Below are 16,916 nucleotides of genomic sequence, written 5' to 3' on the forward strand. Positions count from 1 at the left end.
ATTTTGATTATTATACCAGAGATATGGTCCTTCGGCAAAATTTTGAAATATTTTTTGGTACATTAAAAATAGTAATCGTAAAGTTAAAACTTCATATTTTCACTGATTTTAGTACAATTTAGTGTCGTCTCTCGTGCTCTCGTATTGTCCTAGGGCCTCGTTTTGCTATCTCGGAAACTAATTGAGCTAGAGAGACGATTTATACACCGTTTTTTTCGCATTTAAGCAAGGATTCCACCTGCCAAATTTCATGAGGACAATCGGTCAAGTGGTTTCGGAGGAGTACGGTAACAAAGCCTGCGAATAAGAATTTTACATATATAGATGTTAAACCACGAAATTTTTTTAAAAAAATAACGGTTAAAGACAGAAAAGTGAAAATTTAGGATTGTATGTATCTTTTGCTTCTGAATCATATACAATTAAGAAAAATCGGTTTGTCGAAAAATAAAAAAAAATTTTAGGGGGGGCCAAGCCCCCTTATAACGTACGGCTATGAAATATAGATAACCTACTCCCTGTCCGGTCGAGTCCACCTGCCAAATTTCATGAAAATCGGTCAAGTGGTTTCGGAGAAGTACGGTAACAAAGCCTGCGAATAAGAATTTTATATATATAGATAATGTCGCCACTATCAGTACCTATATATCTGGATGGACATCGCCACCTACATACCTCTACCGCCGGTTTTCCGTGGTATCCAATCATATTATCGCTAGGGATATTGATGAAAAAAGGTGGATGCCTTTATAAATACAAATCTAAAGGAGGCCCCTGAGTTGTTAACCTTTCAGTTTTAAAAATTAATATATTTGCCTGTATATGTATTATGTATTAATGTATATGTATTAATGTATATGTATTAATGTATTTGTCTCAATTGAATAGAACAGAAAGAATCTTTCGTGTATCAACTGCTGTAAATGCCAATACACTTATTAATATGATCAATGAATTGGTTATAAGTTATAATAATTTTTGTACACTTTAATTATAATAATTAATTAATTTTATACTTAATTTTATATATATACCTATTGTAAATAAACCGGGAGATATTAACAGAACTTCAACCATGATTTTCTAAGTCCTGCCCTTTGCAATACTGGAAAGTTAGAAAAAATACTTACAATTTATGGAAAAATCCACGGGTTTCCTGTGACATTTTCCTGTGAAAATTAGATTTTTCATGAGGAAAAAAAATGGGGAGTTGCGATAAATTTCTGAGTCCTGCCATATCCATAGAATGACAGGATACTATCAATTTTATGAAGAAAATAATTTTTTGGGAAGGAGGGTTGCAAAAGGACTAAGGGAGTATATAGATATACAAACATGTAATGAAAATAATGAAATTTTCATAATTTTCTGAGTCCTGCCAACTTAATCAATTAAACATAATTATTTGAAAATGATCGAAAAAAAATGTTGGCATGACGTCTCCTAATGTTTAATTGCACTTGGCCCTTTTATAATTCTGTGGAAAATTTTCACCCTGGTTCCGTGATTTTCTGAGTCGTAAAATAAAGTTTATTATAAAATAAATAATTTAAGTAGACATTATTTAAAATGGCACGATGTTTAGTTACACCTTTATTCCTTTATTTAAGAAGGGAGATAAAAAGGAATGTTCAAATTATCGAGGTATTTCCATGCTAAATGTCCCGGCTAAGGTTTATGAACGAATACTGGAAATGAGACTGAGAAAGAAAGTGGAACATCAACTACACGATGCACAAAGTGGTTTCCGACCGGGGCACAGTGTCCAAGATCATATCTTTACTATAAGACAAATAACAAAAAAATTCCTTAATTTTGACAAAGATATATACATGTGTTTCATAGACATGGAAAAAGCCTTTGACAAGGTACCCAGACATCACATTTGGAAAGCGCTTGAACAGTTCGATGTTGGAGTAGAACTAATTGATGCAGTAAAATCTATGTACTGGAAGAGTTGAAACATTGTGCGAGCATTAAACTGTGAATCAAACAAATTTGCTACTACACAAGGAGTAAGGCAAGGTGGAGTTTTGAGCCCACTGCTATTCATTATATATATATATATATATATATATATATATATATATATATATATATATATATATATATATATATATATGAATGAAGTAATAGAAAAATGCAGTAGAGAGTCCCGAAAATTAGATTTAGGTTACCATCGATTAAAAAGTATAACTATAAGTGAATGTGTATTTGCAGATGACATTGCATTAATAGCAAGTTCAGAGAAATATTTGCAAAACAACCTAATAGTCGGAGAGATAGAAGCGGATTTTGTGCGTGATAAGTAATATGGAAAAACTATACGGGGATATGTTGAATTAGTTGTGTACATGACTTTCACCAACGACCGGAAACCAGAGTTGGGGCCGAGGGTAGTTATAAGGGGTCAATGTCGCGGAATTTATTATTTTTTTTATGACGCTCATGATCGAGATAGTGCACCAAAATTTGGGAATAAGTAGGCCATGACGTACCTAAGTAAAATCTCTAGGGGCGGAACGCTGCGTGGTCGACAAAGGGGTGGGGGTAGGGGTGAATATAAAAAATATAAAGGGTTTTTTGCGACGTTCGTGATTGAGATAGTGGACCAAAATTTGGGAATAAGTAGATCATGACATTACTAAGTAAAATCCCCAGAGCCGGAAATAAGAGTTGGGGATGAGGGTAGTTATAAGGGGTCAAATTCGACGTTTTTATTATTTTTTTTTGTGACACTCATGATCGAGAGAGTGCACCAAAATTTGGGAATAAGTAGGTAATCACGTAACTAAGTAAAATCTCCAGGGGTGGCACGCTGCGTGGCCGACAAAGGGGTGGGGCAGGGGTGAATACAAAATATATAAGGGTTTTTTTTGCGACGTTCGTGATTGAGAGAGTGCACCAAAATTTGGGAATAAGTAGGCCATGACATAACTAAGTAAAATCCTCAGAGCCGGAAACCAGAGTTGGGCATGAGGGTAGTTATAAGGGATCAAAATCGCCGTTTTTATTATTTTTTTTGTGACGCTCATGATCGAGATAGTGCACCAAAATTTGGGAATAATTAAGTCATGGGGTAACTAAGTACAATCTCCAGGGGTGAAACGCTGCGTGGCCGATAAAGGGTTGGGGGTAGGTGTGAATATAAAAAATATAAGGGGTTTTCTGCGACGTGCTAGATTGAGATAGTGCACCAAAATTTGGGAATGAGTAGACCATGACTTAGCTAAGTAAAATCCCCAGAGCCGGAAATCAGAGTTGGGGATGAGGGTAGCTTTAAGGGGTCAAATTCGCAGTGTGTATTATTTTTTTGTGACCCGGCACAACATTTGTCCCCCACGCAGCGTTCCGCCCCTGGAGATTTTACTTAGTAATATCATGATCTACTTATTCCCAAATTTTGGTGCACTATCTCGATCACGGACGGCAAAAAAACCCCATATAGTTTTATACTCACCCCTGCCTACCACCCGTTTGTACCCCAAGCAGCGGTCCGCCCCTGAAGATTTTACTTAGTTACGTCATAACCTACTTACTCCCAAATTTTGGTGCACTATCTCCATCATGAGCGCCACAAAAAAAAAATAAAAACCGCGACTTTGACCCCTTATAACTACCCTCGTCCGCCACTCTGGTTTCCGCCTCTGGGGATATTACTTAGTTATGTCATGGTCTACTTATACCCAAATTTTGGTGCACTATCTCAATCAGGAACGTCGCAAAAAACCCCTTATATTTTTTATATTCACCCCTACCCCCACCCCTTTGTCGGCCACGCAGCGTTGAGCCCCTAGAGATTTTACTTAGGTACGTCATGACCTACTTATTCCCAAATTTTGGTGAACTATCTCGATCATGAGCGTCATAAAAAAATAATAAAAACCGCGACTTTGACCCCTTATAACTACCCTCGGCCCCAACTCTGGTTTCCGGTCGTTGGTGAAAGTCATGTACACAACTAATTCAACATATCCCCGTATAGTCTTTCCATATTACTTATCACGCACAAAATCCGCTCCCAGCTCTTAGACTATAAATTTATGGACGAGAGAACTTGCAGACAAAGGAATGAATATAAATTTAGCAAGGACCAAAACTCTACTTATATCCAAGACACCGAGAGAAATCCATATAAACCTAGATGGAAATTTAGTAGAACAAGTGGAGGATTTTGAATATTTAGGAACTATAATAGATGAAAAAGGAAAATTGCTAAAACATCACGACTATATCACTCCCTGAATTCAGGTTTCATTAGCAAAAGAGAATTTAGCAAGAAGACAAAAGTGTCAGTATATAAGACAATATACCTCCCTACTTTGTTATATGGAAGCGAAACGGACGCTAACTGAACGGAAGAAGAGCAAGATACAATCTTCTGAAATGAAGTATTTACGAAAGTAGAAGGAGTTACGCTAATGGACAAAGTAAAAAATGAAACGATAAGAAACAACCTAGATGTTGAGAGTGCTAACAAAGCAATAGAAAGATTGCAACTAAGATGGTTCGGTCATTTAAACAGGTTAGATCCACATAGGCAAGTCAAGGTAGTTTGGGAAGCAAAGGGAATTGGTACAAGGAGAAGAGGAAGACCGTGTCAACAATGGAACGGTGCTGTGGGAAAATCATTACAAAGCAGAAACCTCACATGGGAGGAAGCCAAGAGAAGGACATCCAACAGAAAACTTTGGAGAGAGATGATTAGGAAGCAAAAGCAGATTTCTCGACACCTCACGGTAGCAGAGAACGGGATTATATAATATATAATAATACAATAGCTCCAGAACACTTCTATTTAGAAAAACGAAAATTGGTACACCTATTTATCTTTCAGAGATAAATCGGTTCCATCAATTATCAATTTTTAGTACCGGTCATAGGCGTCCGGTTAGGGTAGGGAAACGGATATTTTATCGCATAACTTTTCTGTGTTTAACTTTTAAGCATTATTGACACTGGATTATTAAGCTATGGAGTACTCTTGTACTAAAATGTACTTTGCTTTAAGTCGGTAGGATACGCCAGGTTCTAGAAAAATCGATTTGAAAAATTTTGCGGTTTTTGAATTTGAAAAAAAAAACTATTTAGAAAAACGAAAACTGGTACTTTTATTTCTTAATCGATTTTATCAATTGTGAATTTCTAGTATCGGTCATAGGCGTCCGTCTTGGGTAGATCAACGAAATCTCATAACTTGCTTTAATTTTTAAGCATTTTTGACAGTAAACTATCAAATTATGAGGTATTCTAGTACTAAAAATTACTCTTGCTTTAAGTCGATAAATACACCGTTTTTTTTTATTTTTTTATTCAAGTTTTTCTTAAATTCAAAATACGAAAAATTTTAAAATTGATTTTTCTAGAAAACGGTGCATCCTACCGACTTAAAGCAAGAGTACCTTTTAGTACTAGAATACCTCACAATTTAATAATATAGTGTCAAAAATGCTTAAAAGCCTAAAGACAAAAAAGTTATGCGATAAAATAACCGTTGTCCTACCCAAAACGGACTCCTATGACCGGTACTAGAGATTCGCAATTGATGGAATCGATTTATCTCTGGAAGCTAAAAAGGCGGACCAGTTTTTATGTATCGAAATGGAAGCGTTCTGGAGATATAATATATAATCTTTAGCCCTTCTACCCTCTCGGGTGTAGGTATTAACGTGTGCTCTGTTAACAGTGCACAAATCTCTTCCATTGTTTCCTGTCCTGTGCCATAGCCTTTGCTTCGTTCCATGATATTCCTTTTTTGTCAAGAATCGTTGCCATCACTTCATTCCATGTCTCTCTCGGTCTTCCTCTACTTCCTTTTCCCTGCACCTTCGTTTCCCATATCTTTTTAACTGGTACTTCTTTCTGTAGTCGTTGAAGATGCCCCCACCAACTTAATTGTCTTTTTTAAACATACTCCATCATTGTCTCGATTTTTAGTTCTTCTCTTATGTAGTTATTCCTTACCCTATCCCTTCTAGTGACTCCTTGAACTCTGCGTAGATACCTCATTTCTGCTGCCTGTATCTTACTTTTCTGTTGTCTATTTAGTACCCAGGATTCACATCCGTATGTAAGTACTGGTCTGTATATAGCCTTAAATACCGTGATTTTCGTAGGTTTCGATACTTCTTTCTTGTTAATAATTGTTTTTCCTATTGCGTGGTACAGTCTATTAACTTTATCAATTCTTTTATTGATTTCAGCTCCCTGTCTACCTGTTTCTTCAATGGTTACTCCCAAGTACTCAAATGATTGTACCTGTCTAATCTCTGTATCATCTACCTGGAGATGAACATTCTCTCTTTCTTTAGCTATTACCATTACCTTTGATTTCTCTTTGTTCATAGTCATACCATACTTTTTTAAAACTGTGTTCCATGTTTTTACGCTTCTTTGTAGCTCGTCTTCAGTCGCTGCTAAAATTACTACATCGTCGGCAAATGTACAATCTGCTATCTCTGTGCTTTTCAGATTTCTATACCCTATGTGTAATGGTCTGACTTTTGTTTTTGTTTCTTTTATTATTTCGTCCATAAAAGTAATAAATAGTAACGGGCTCAAGCTTCCCCCTTGTCTTACACCTTCAGTTGTTCTGAACTGGTCAGATATCATCTTTTTACTTATCACACGGTTTCTAGTGTCTCTTTATATTGATTTAGTTACCCGTATAAAATTCTCTGGTATGTTTCTGTTCTTCAGACTTTTCCATACTTTTGATCTAGGTACTTTGTCGAATGCTTTTTCCATATCAAGGAAACTGAGGTACGTTTTTTTCTTCCTAGATAATCTTTTATTTATTATATCGTTTAACGTAAAAATGTGATCTTGTGTACATCTACCAGGTCTAAAACCACTTTGCGATTCTTCTAAAGTTGGTTCTATTATTTTTCTCAGTCTACTCTCTACTATTAGCTCATAAACTTTCATCACTGTACTTAACAGAGTTATTCCTCTATAGTTGTTGCAATTCTTGTTGTCACCCTTTTTATGTATAGTACAATCAGACCAATCTCCCAGTCTGTAGGTATTTGTTCGTCTCTCCAAATCATTTGAAATAGTTCTAATAACTTTTGTAGTCCCATATCACCCATGTTTTTGATCATTTCCGCCGTAATTTGATCATGACCTAGTGCCTTTCCATTTTTTATCTTCCTAATCGCGTCAGTTAATTCATCCATTGTAATGTTTGGTATAAATTCAACTTCTTGTTCGCCAGTTCTTTCTTCATCTTCTTCACTTGTGCTGTGTGGTTCGTGTTGTAGTAGTTTCTGAAAATATTCTTTCCATCTTTTCATAATGCTCACTTCATCAGTCAGTAGATCTCCATTCTGATCTTATAGTGATGTTACTTCTTTATGTTTATTACCTCTAATTCCTTTTATGACCTTATAAAATAATTTCTGATTGCTTCTGCTATCGTGTTCTAATTTGTCTCCAAAATCTTTCCAGGACTTTTGTTTTGCTGCTACTACTATATTTTTAACTCTTTTCCGCTGCTCTCTATATCGTTTATAATTTTCATCTGTTCGGTTACCTAGATATTTTCTCCACATCTCCTTTTTCTTGCGCGTGTGTCTTCTGATTTCCTCTGTCCACCATGCTGTTAGTTTCTGTTTACTGTTGCTTTTGTGTATTCCACAAACTCTCTCTGCTGTTTTTATTATGTTGTTGCATTTTACATGTCTGCTCTAATGGGATCAAGGATAAGATTAACTATATAGATACTTTGGGTCGAAATGGGACTAAAGAGGAAGGAACAGGCATATAAAGCTTCTTGCGTACGACAGCTCATTTTTTGTGCGGTGGCGGGTCGTGGAATCGTTAGGGGGGGGGTAAGAGGGTTTAAAGAAGACTAAATACATAACCAAATAAGCAAAGGATACTTACACAGACTTGAGGACTTTCCTACTATTTAAAGAAATTTGGACGCCGTTTGAAAAATCCTCAAATTCACATATCGAGTACTTACTGGACATATTCCATAATTTTGGGAACCAAATTGGGGGACATTCATCTTAGATTCCTCGTTGGGGTTATACTGGGCTATTAATTACCATCCTATGGCTTATATGCCATTTCTTTTCTTTATTCTAAAACTTATTTCATTTGTATCTGGTATCAGACATCTGGTTAATAATTTTCCAAGAAAAAGTTTACAGAAATAAAGATAGATACTTTATGTAATGTTTATTTAAACCTTAAAACCTTATTATTTTTACTTTGAGAATAAGCATATTCTGAAACAAGAAATGAATAAATAAAACAAATATATGATTTTACAATTCTTAACCTTATTTTTAGCAGTGTATCTCTAAACAAAAATTTGACTTATGGCTGTCAAAAGTCACTGCCATTTTATTTACTTTACATAAAATTTTCCGTTAGTTACCATGTTGAAAACAAACTATTTAAATATTTAAAACCTTTACCAAATTTATATCCACATGGAATTTAATTAAAATAAACATTATTTCATACCTTTATTTTTAAAACAAAATCCAATCGTGACTCGTCACACTTGGAACTTAACCAAAATTTTCCATCCAAGATAAAGGGGAGACATTCAATACTAACCAAACAGGAAACAGGATAAGTTGATACCAAATAAAATATCATCGGGTACTTCAATACAGGAATTCTTACAGGAACAGGAACAAATCCATAACATCATCATAAAAATAGCAACAGCTACACAAAAGACAGGAACCACGAACTTTTCTACCGGCAAACCAAACTGCATCACAATAATACTGTTTCACATGAATATATCCAATGTAATGCTGTGAAACTTTGCAACAATATTCCTTAATGTTTACTGGACAAAATGCAAGTCCTTTTCTTCTTTACCATAACGAAAAAAGCCATTTTAAACCGGTAAAGTGCGTTTCTTTGTGAGTTCTAGCGAAAAAGGTCTTCACCTTTCAAACATGCTTTTAGAACTAACTTTCCTCATCATATTTCTCAGTGAGAGACGCTCACGCGTCAAGCCGATCATTCTTTCGGCTGAAACATTGGCCAATCGGCGGAGAGAACTCAACGATCTTTCAAAATTCACACCAATAATACTAAAAGATGCTTCGCGGTCAAAGAAAGGGAAAAATACCAAAACTTTTCAAGGATTCATTCTAGAATAATGAATGTTTACTTACACAAATAAACAGGAAATTTCCTAACGTTTATAATGTTGTGAAATATTGAAATATTTCCAACAGGAACGGCTTAGGAAATTTTAATGATATATAAACTCACAAAATAAATTAGAAAAATAAATATTTTTCTTGGGATAGGATATAAAATTAATGGATAGTATTTACAAAACATTGTAGCAGAAATTTGTAATGCTACAATGTCTTTGAATGTTTGCCACATTTGTTCCACTTGTAAGTTTTCCCAATTTTTCCCTCCTAATTCTTCGTTCAAAACATTTACGTATTTGTTCGCTAAAGTTTTGTGTCTTAATCTGTATGATTTGATTGTTCTAAATTCTTTTGTTATTGCTTTTTGGTTGTGATCCTATGTTACTTCGTCTTTTATTGTTGCCACGAGTAAATAATGATCACCACCTATCTCTGGACCGCGTCTTACTCTTACATCGGTGATTTTCCTTCTATTTTCTTTTTCTATCAGCACATAGTCTATAATGGATTTTTCACCTCTGCTAGGTTCTTCCCTTGTATACTTATGAATATAAAAAAACTACCAAACTTTAGCACGCTGAGCAGATGGGACGTGAATTATAAATTGTAAAATTCCCTCATCTTCCTTAATTCTCAGCATCCGTTATGGCTTGCAAATTGTAGAAGCCTCGGAGTTGTTACCAGAGAAGGTTCCCATTGTTTTCAGTCTGGTAGGATGTATAATGACATTTTTGGATGTTGTTTTATGTGCTATTAGATTGAAGACTTAGTTTTTTGATAGCAGTTGCCGCTAGGGCATCCCTGCCGTTTCGTTCGTTGCAATCCGTGACTGCACGCCGGGGTTTGTCCTAGTTGGATCAGAGAGAGCAGCATATGTGCCTCCTGATGAGAGACTAATAAGTTTCGAAACCGGTAGAGGTGCTTGCTGCACTCTCTGATTGAACTGGAATAATGATGCGGCTGTAGTTTCGTGTTGCAACGAAATTGAAAATGGTTATTCATTTTTGATTTATGTTTACTCCCATTGGAGTACGAAGGGAAACATTCTCGTTGGAACTTTACCGCGCTGAGCAGATGGGACGTGAATGATAAATTGTAAAATTCCCTCATATTCCTTAGTCTCAGCATCCGTTATGGCTTGCAAATTGTAGAAGCCTCGGAGGTGTTACCAGAGAAGGTTCCCATTGTTTTCAGTCTTGTAGGATGTATAATGACATTTTTGGATGTTGTTTTATGTGCTATTAGATTGAAGACTTAGTTTTTTGATAGCAGTTGCCTCTAGGGCATCCCTGCCGTTTCGTTCGTTGCAATCCGTAACTGCACGCCGGGGTTTGTCCTAGTTGGATCAGAGAGAGCAGCATATGTGCCTCCTGATGAGAGACTAATAAGTTTCGAAGCCGGTACCGGTGCTTGCTGCACTCTCTGATTGAACTGGAATAATTATGCGGCTGTAGTTTCGTGTTGCAACGAAATTGAAAATGGTTATTCATTTTTGATTTATGTTTACTCCCATTGGAGTACGAAGGGAACCATTCTCGTTGGAACTTTACCGCGCTGAGCAGATGGGACGTGAATTATAAATTGTAAAATTCCCTCATCTTCCTTAGTCTCAGCATCCGTTATGGCTTGCAAATTGTAGAAGCCTCGGAGGTGTTACCAGAGAAGGTTCCCATTGTTTTCAGTCTGGTAGGATGTAGAATAACATTTTTGGATGTGGTTTTATGTGCTATTAGATTGAAGACTTAGTTTTTTGATAGCAGTTGCCGCTAGGGCATCCCTGACGTTTCGTTCGTTGCAATCCGTGACTGCACGCCGGGGTTTGTCCTAGTTGGATCAGAGAGAGCAGCATATGTGCCTCCTGATGAGAGACTAATAAGTTTCGAAACCGGTAGAGGTGCTTGCTGCACTCTCTAATTGAACTGGAATAATGATGCGGCTGTAGTTTCGTGTTGCAACGAAATTGAAAATGGTTATTCATTTTTGATTTATGTTTACTCCCATTGGAGTATGAAGGGAACCATTCTCGTTGGAACTTTACCGCGCTGAGCAGAAGGGACGTGAATTATAAATTGTAAAATTCCCTCATCTTCCTTAGTCTCAGCATCCGTTATGGCTTGCAAATTGTAGAAGCCTCGGAGGTGTTACCAGAGAAGATTCCCATTGTTTTCAGTCTGGTAGGATGTAGAATAACATTTTTGGATGTTGTTTTATGTGCTATTAGATTGAAGACTTAGTTTTTTTGATAGCAGTTGCCGCTAGGGCATCCCTGTCGTTTCGTTCGTTGCAATCCGTGACTGCACGCCGGGGTTTGTCCTAGTTGGATCAGAGAGAGCAGCATATGTGCCTCCTGATGAGAGACTAATAAGTTTCGAAACCGGTAGAGGTGCTTGCTGCACTCTCTAATTGAACTGGAATAATGATGCGGCTGTAGTTTCGTGTTGCAACGAAATTGAAAATGGTTATTCATTTTTGACATATGAATATCTTTGTGTTCATAGAAGGTATTTGTGACGATTAAATTGTGTATTTGACAGTAGTCGAGTAGTCTCTTGCCATTATTATTTCTCTTTTTTTCCCCATGTATTCCAATTACTGTCTAGTACTCATGATCTCTCTGCCCTACTCTCCCATTAAGGTCTCCCGCTACTAATATGGATCCTTTACTTCCTTCGGTCGCTATTGATATTTCTTCCCAGAAAACATCTTTTCGTTCTGCTCTTTCGTCTTCGTTCGGCCCATACGCCACTATTATACTTTTGTTTTGTTCATTGCATTTAAATTCAATTACCATTATTCTGTAGGATATGGCCTCCCACTTTTTTACAAACTTTCTGTTTCTGGAGTGTATTATGCATCCTACTCCTGATGCAGCTCTTTCAATTGTATCAACCCCACTGTATAAGAGCAAATGTCCTTTTCTAGCTCTATTTCTCCTTTACCTGTCTTCTTAGTTTCTGTCAATGCAAGAAAATCTAAATTTGCCTTTTCAAATTCCATTTCTAGTTCTTTCTCTTTGTTATACAAAGTTTTGATGTTCCAGGTTCCTAGTTTAATAGCTTTTGTCACTCTTGTTTTGTTCTTCTCTCTATTATTTTCCTTGTTATTAGTTGTCCTCTTTATTTGTTCCTTCGTAGTACTGGATGTTCCATGTCCTTGCCTGGTCGTCATCAACGTCTCTCCGTCCGATTCGCTAATTAGTTTTTTGAATGGATTGTTCTTGGGTATTTGTTGCGTATCTCAAGAGACCTTTCCGTTTTTCCCATCTCAGGAGACCTTTCGCTGTATGTTCTTCCTGCTTTTGATCTTGCTTTATATTCCTTATCGCTATCTGTTACGACTTGTTGTTCCTCTTGTTCATAACCTAAGCTCTCTGCTGTATAAATTTCATCATTTATGTACAATTTGTTGTATACTATATTTGCCTTAATTCCTTTTTCTCTCGCTTCTTTCATCTGTTTTCGTAACATTCCTCTCTGAATCTGAATTTCTTTGGGGTAGTCTTCATCTATGAATATGTTAGTTCCCTTTAATTTATGAGTTGCCTTGATTATTTCCCTTTTTTATTCCAATCTGTTAGCTCTATTAGCATCGGTCTTGTTTTATTTGCCGTTTTCTTTCCAATTCTTCTAATTTCACTTATATCCTTTTTTCATTAAGTTCGATATCCAGTTTTCTTATAACTTTCTGGCTTTCCTTTTTCATAATGGATGTATCCTCATTTTCTGTTTCCCCAATCCCGAAGATTACTTTTTTCTTTTTTCTCTTTCTAGGTCATTTATCCTGCTTTCTTGCATTTTCAGTTCTTTCTTTAGTTCTCTATTTTCTTCTTTGATTACCCGGTATTCTTTCCTAATATTTTCTACTTCCGACTGTAGGCTATCTATTTCCTTTTCCATCCTGATGTCTCTGTCTTCCATGTTTTCCAATTTTTTCATTATTTCCTCCATCATTTTCTCCATTTTCCTTGTTATTTCACGAACTTATTTTAAACCAGCGAATAGAGTGTTCATCCGAATTCGCGTACCGCGATAAGAACTTTTGCCCAGTTCAACCCTTCAGAGGCTCAGTTCTTCTCAGTACCATTTATTAGCTACGTAATTTGAGGTCGACTAAAGTTAAATACAATGTAACAGCGAAAGTTATTTTGGAACGCTTCGAGGATAAATTTAAATAATATAATGTTAAACCGAAAGTTATTTTGGAACTCTTTGACGACAGGTTCCTCCACCTCTATATAAACTAGTTAATTACTTACTGTTTACTATTTTTTTTCTTTGGTATCCGAAAAGTTTGTACAGATTATTAAATATTATTATATATTTTGTACTTACAGTTTTCAAAAACTATATTTATTCTTCTCACCAATTTATATACCTTTAAGCAAATTCACCATTAATTTATTAGCGTTTAAAACACTCGTATGACCCAAAAATTGAGTTAAAACCACGGAGCGATTTAAACACACCTTGTCACTTCTACTAGAGATAGACCATTTTTCTGTGGAGATATAAAAAAACTAATTACAAGGCGCCATCTTTAAAGAGCTCTAGCTCCCTTAGGAAACATTTTTGGATTAGGTGAATTGTGTTAAATTGTCTTAAAATGATCTTAGGAATCTTAAAATTATATACAGGGTGTTCCATTAAAAAAAAACATAAGTTTGTGTCGCCCTGTCAATACGGGTAGCCCTGTATATTAGAAAATATTTTTAAATTATGATCCTATCTTTGCCCCACGTTTTACCTAAATAACTTTTTTTCGTATCTCTTACGAAAAACGAGTAATTGGACTTTGTCACACTAATGCCCCACCCTGTATACGAAATAACTATAAAACCTTCCTGCCTCATTCAGAAACATTCAAAATGGCATGACTCAGAACATCGTGGAATTTTTCACGAATTTTCTTACAAATCTAGGACTCCTGCCGTCTTACTAGAACCGTTTAACCTTCCTGCCGAGTACCGAAAAAGTATTGATTGCATTTGAGTATTAAAACTTTTTAAAGGCAGGACTCAGAAAATCACGAAATCAGGGTGAAAATTTTCCGCAGAATTTTCCAAGCGACAAGTATACTTAAACATTAGGAGACGTCATGCCAATATTTTTTTTGATCATTTTGAAATAAATATGTTTAATTTATTTAGTTGGCAGGACCCAGAAAATCATGAAAATTTCATTATTTCCCTTACATGTTTGTATACATGTATACTCCGTTAGCCCGTTTGCAACCCTCCTGCCCAAAAAATTTTCTTCATAAAATCGATAGTATCCTGTCATTCTACGGATATGGCAGGACTCAGAAATTCATCGCAAAACCCTATTTTTATTTTTTGGGAAAATCTAGTTTTTTTACAGGAAAATGTCACAGGAAATTTGTGGATGTTTCCACAGATTGTAAGTACTTCGTCTACCCTTCCAGTATTGCAAAAGGCAGGACTGAGAAAATCGTGGCTGAACTTCTGTATAATATCTCCCGGTCTAAAAGTATAGTTTATCGATTTTAATTTCTACAAAGAAAGCAGAAATGTTGTGAAACCTTCTGTTTTCCTATTTGCTGCTCCAAAGAGGCTACAGTAGCGCGTCATCAAAAACGGAAAACGCGGTCCAAGATTGCAGGAGCGCCTAAAGATACAGTGCGGCTCCCTACTTTGCGCATGCGTCAAAATATTTACAACGTTGTCATGTTGTTTACACATTGACATCGCCGGGAAATTCAAAATGCTAGCTCGTTGCAAGGAATCTTTTATTTTGACAAATGACATAATATTTTTGTAATGTAAATATAAAAATAACCTATAAAAATAAAATTCTATTTTGTTTTACCTGTACCTGTAAAAGGGTATTAAGAAAATATAAGATCACTGAAAAGAGTAAAACGTTGAATTTAATTATTTTGTCAGTTAAAGAACAACATACCCATCATACAATATGGAAGTGCTATTTTAGGTTTAGAAGTTTTTAAATACTTTTGCATATTATGGGTATATAAAATGACACCATTGCAGAATCTTCAGTCAGACAGTAGTTGAAGTGTTGTATAATCAATGACAAATTGCCTCAAGAATTGTTATAGAAAGAATATTTGGTATTTTATGCAGAAAAGATTCCCCATATTAGTATGTGAAATGAGATGCAAGTTACCTTTTGTTTGAAGAATAATATCAGCTTGTATACTTTTACATAATATTGCAGTTGTTAATAGAGAAAACATTGAAATACTGGAAAAGGAGGATGCTGTTATTTAATCGAACAAGCTGTGGCAGTACCTACATTTTCAACCAGGAGCAAATCTAGTGTAACTAAATGTTGTGTGTGTTTGTTTTAAAAGATTATTCTCCATTTAACTCAAGCCTAAATGGTTCCCACATAACAATTTCATGTTCTTGGTAGATTCGATATTCAATATTCGATAAATAGACTATTGATTCTGTATTTTAGAAAGGAACTACAACGTTAACGGGGTTTTATTGTTTCATATAGTCAATAGACTTTTAAATATGAAAAACCCGCGGAGTGCTACCATTTAAAGGGGTGAGTTTTTGAGAAAGGGGTGAATTAATCCCTAGGCACAGGACGAATTAGGGTGAGTTCTATGCATTTTTGGTCCAAACACATCTGCAGGAAAATTGTTCCAGGTTAAATTTACTATCCAAACATCACATTTTAAAGTTAAAAATTTTTTTTTACAAAAATATATTCAAAAGAAAAGCAAGAAAAAAAACTTCCATCCTTACTCTTTAACACATTCGCGGTCATGACTGCATATGAAGTCATTTACTCCATAAGAATACGTGTATAAAATGACAGCGTGTCCGCGAATGTGTTAAAATGATGTTTAGTAGAAGTCTCTATGATTTATGATTTCCAAAATATGATTTTTCAAAGTTCGCCACTCACAGCGATTTTGGCCCATTTTCCTTGTTACTTCTCAAACATTGTTCTGTAACTTTTTTCTATGTAGCTTTAGGTATATGCAATGTTACATTTAATAAGAAAAAGGTCAATTACCTTTAAAAAGTTTTATACTTTTAATGATTTTTGATATATTTTACGATTATTTTTAAATTTCTCATTATAACTTTTTTTATTGTATATGTAGGTATATAATTGGTAGGTATATTATTGTCTAATAAAAAAGAAAGCTTATTTTATTTACAGTGGAACCTCGTTAACTCGGATTAATCGGGACCGCGGCCGATCCGGGTTATCAAAAATCCGGGTTAGACGGAGAAAATGGTAAAAATTAATAAAATACGGTATACTTACAGATACAACTCCGTTATAATTGAAATAACATGAAATATATATGCACAGTACACATCTAAATTACGTATCAATTACGCCTTTATCAATTCTACCTAATGCTTCTAGTTTATTTTCCATTGTCACTACATTTTTACGTTTTGTTGCCATTAAGTAGACCAAAAAACACGCAAACACAAAATCTGAATAGATTTATGAACGATTACAGAACGGAAGCGAACAATATGACTGTTACTACACACAATACGGTCTCAATCGCAACGATGTTATGTTATTTAATAACAGTGAAGACTAAGACCATTGTTTAAAAAATAATTTTTTAATAGTCTTTTAGTATTTTTTAAACAAAGACAGTTTGAAATAAATTAAGGATACTACAGGTGCTTGTTTCCGATAACACGACAATGAACGTCGTGTGCCATGATGAGTCATTTTTACCATCGTATATGTAGTTCAAATTACACAAATACCCATTATCTCTCAAATATTATATTACATACATTTTTATTGATGA

This window comes from Diabrotica virgifera, chromosome 7 (genome assembly GCF_917563875.1).
Source record: "Diabrotica virgifera virgifera chromosome 7, PGI_DIABVI_V3a".
Lineage (NCBI taxonomy): Eukaryota > Metazoa > Arthropoda > Insecta > Coleoptera > Chrysomelidae > Diabrotica > Diabrotica virgifera.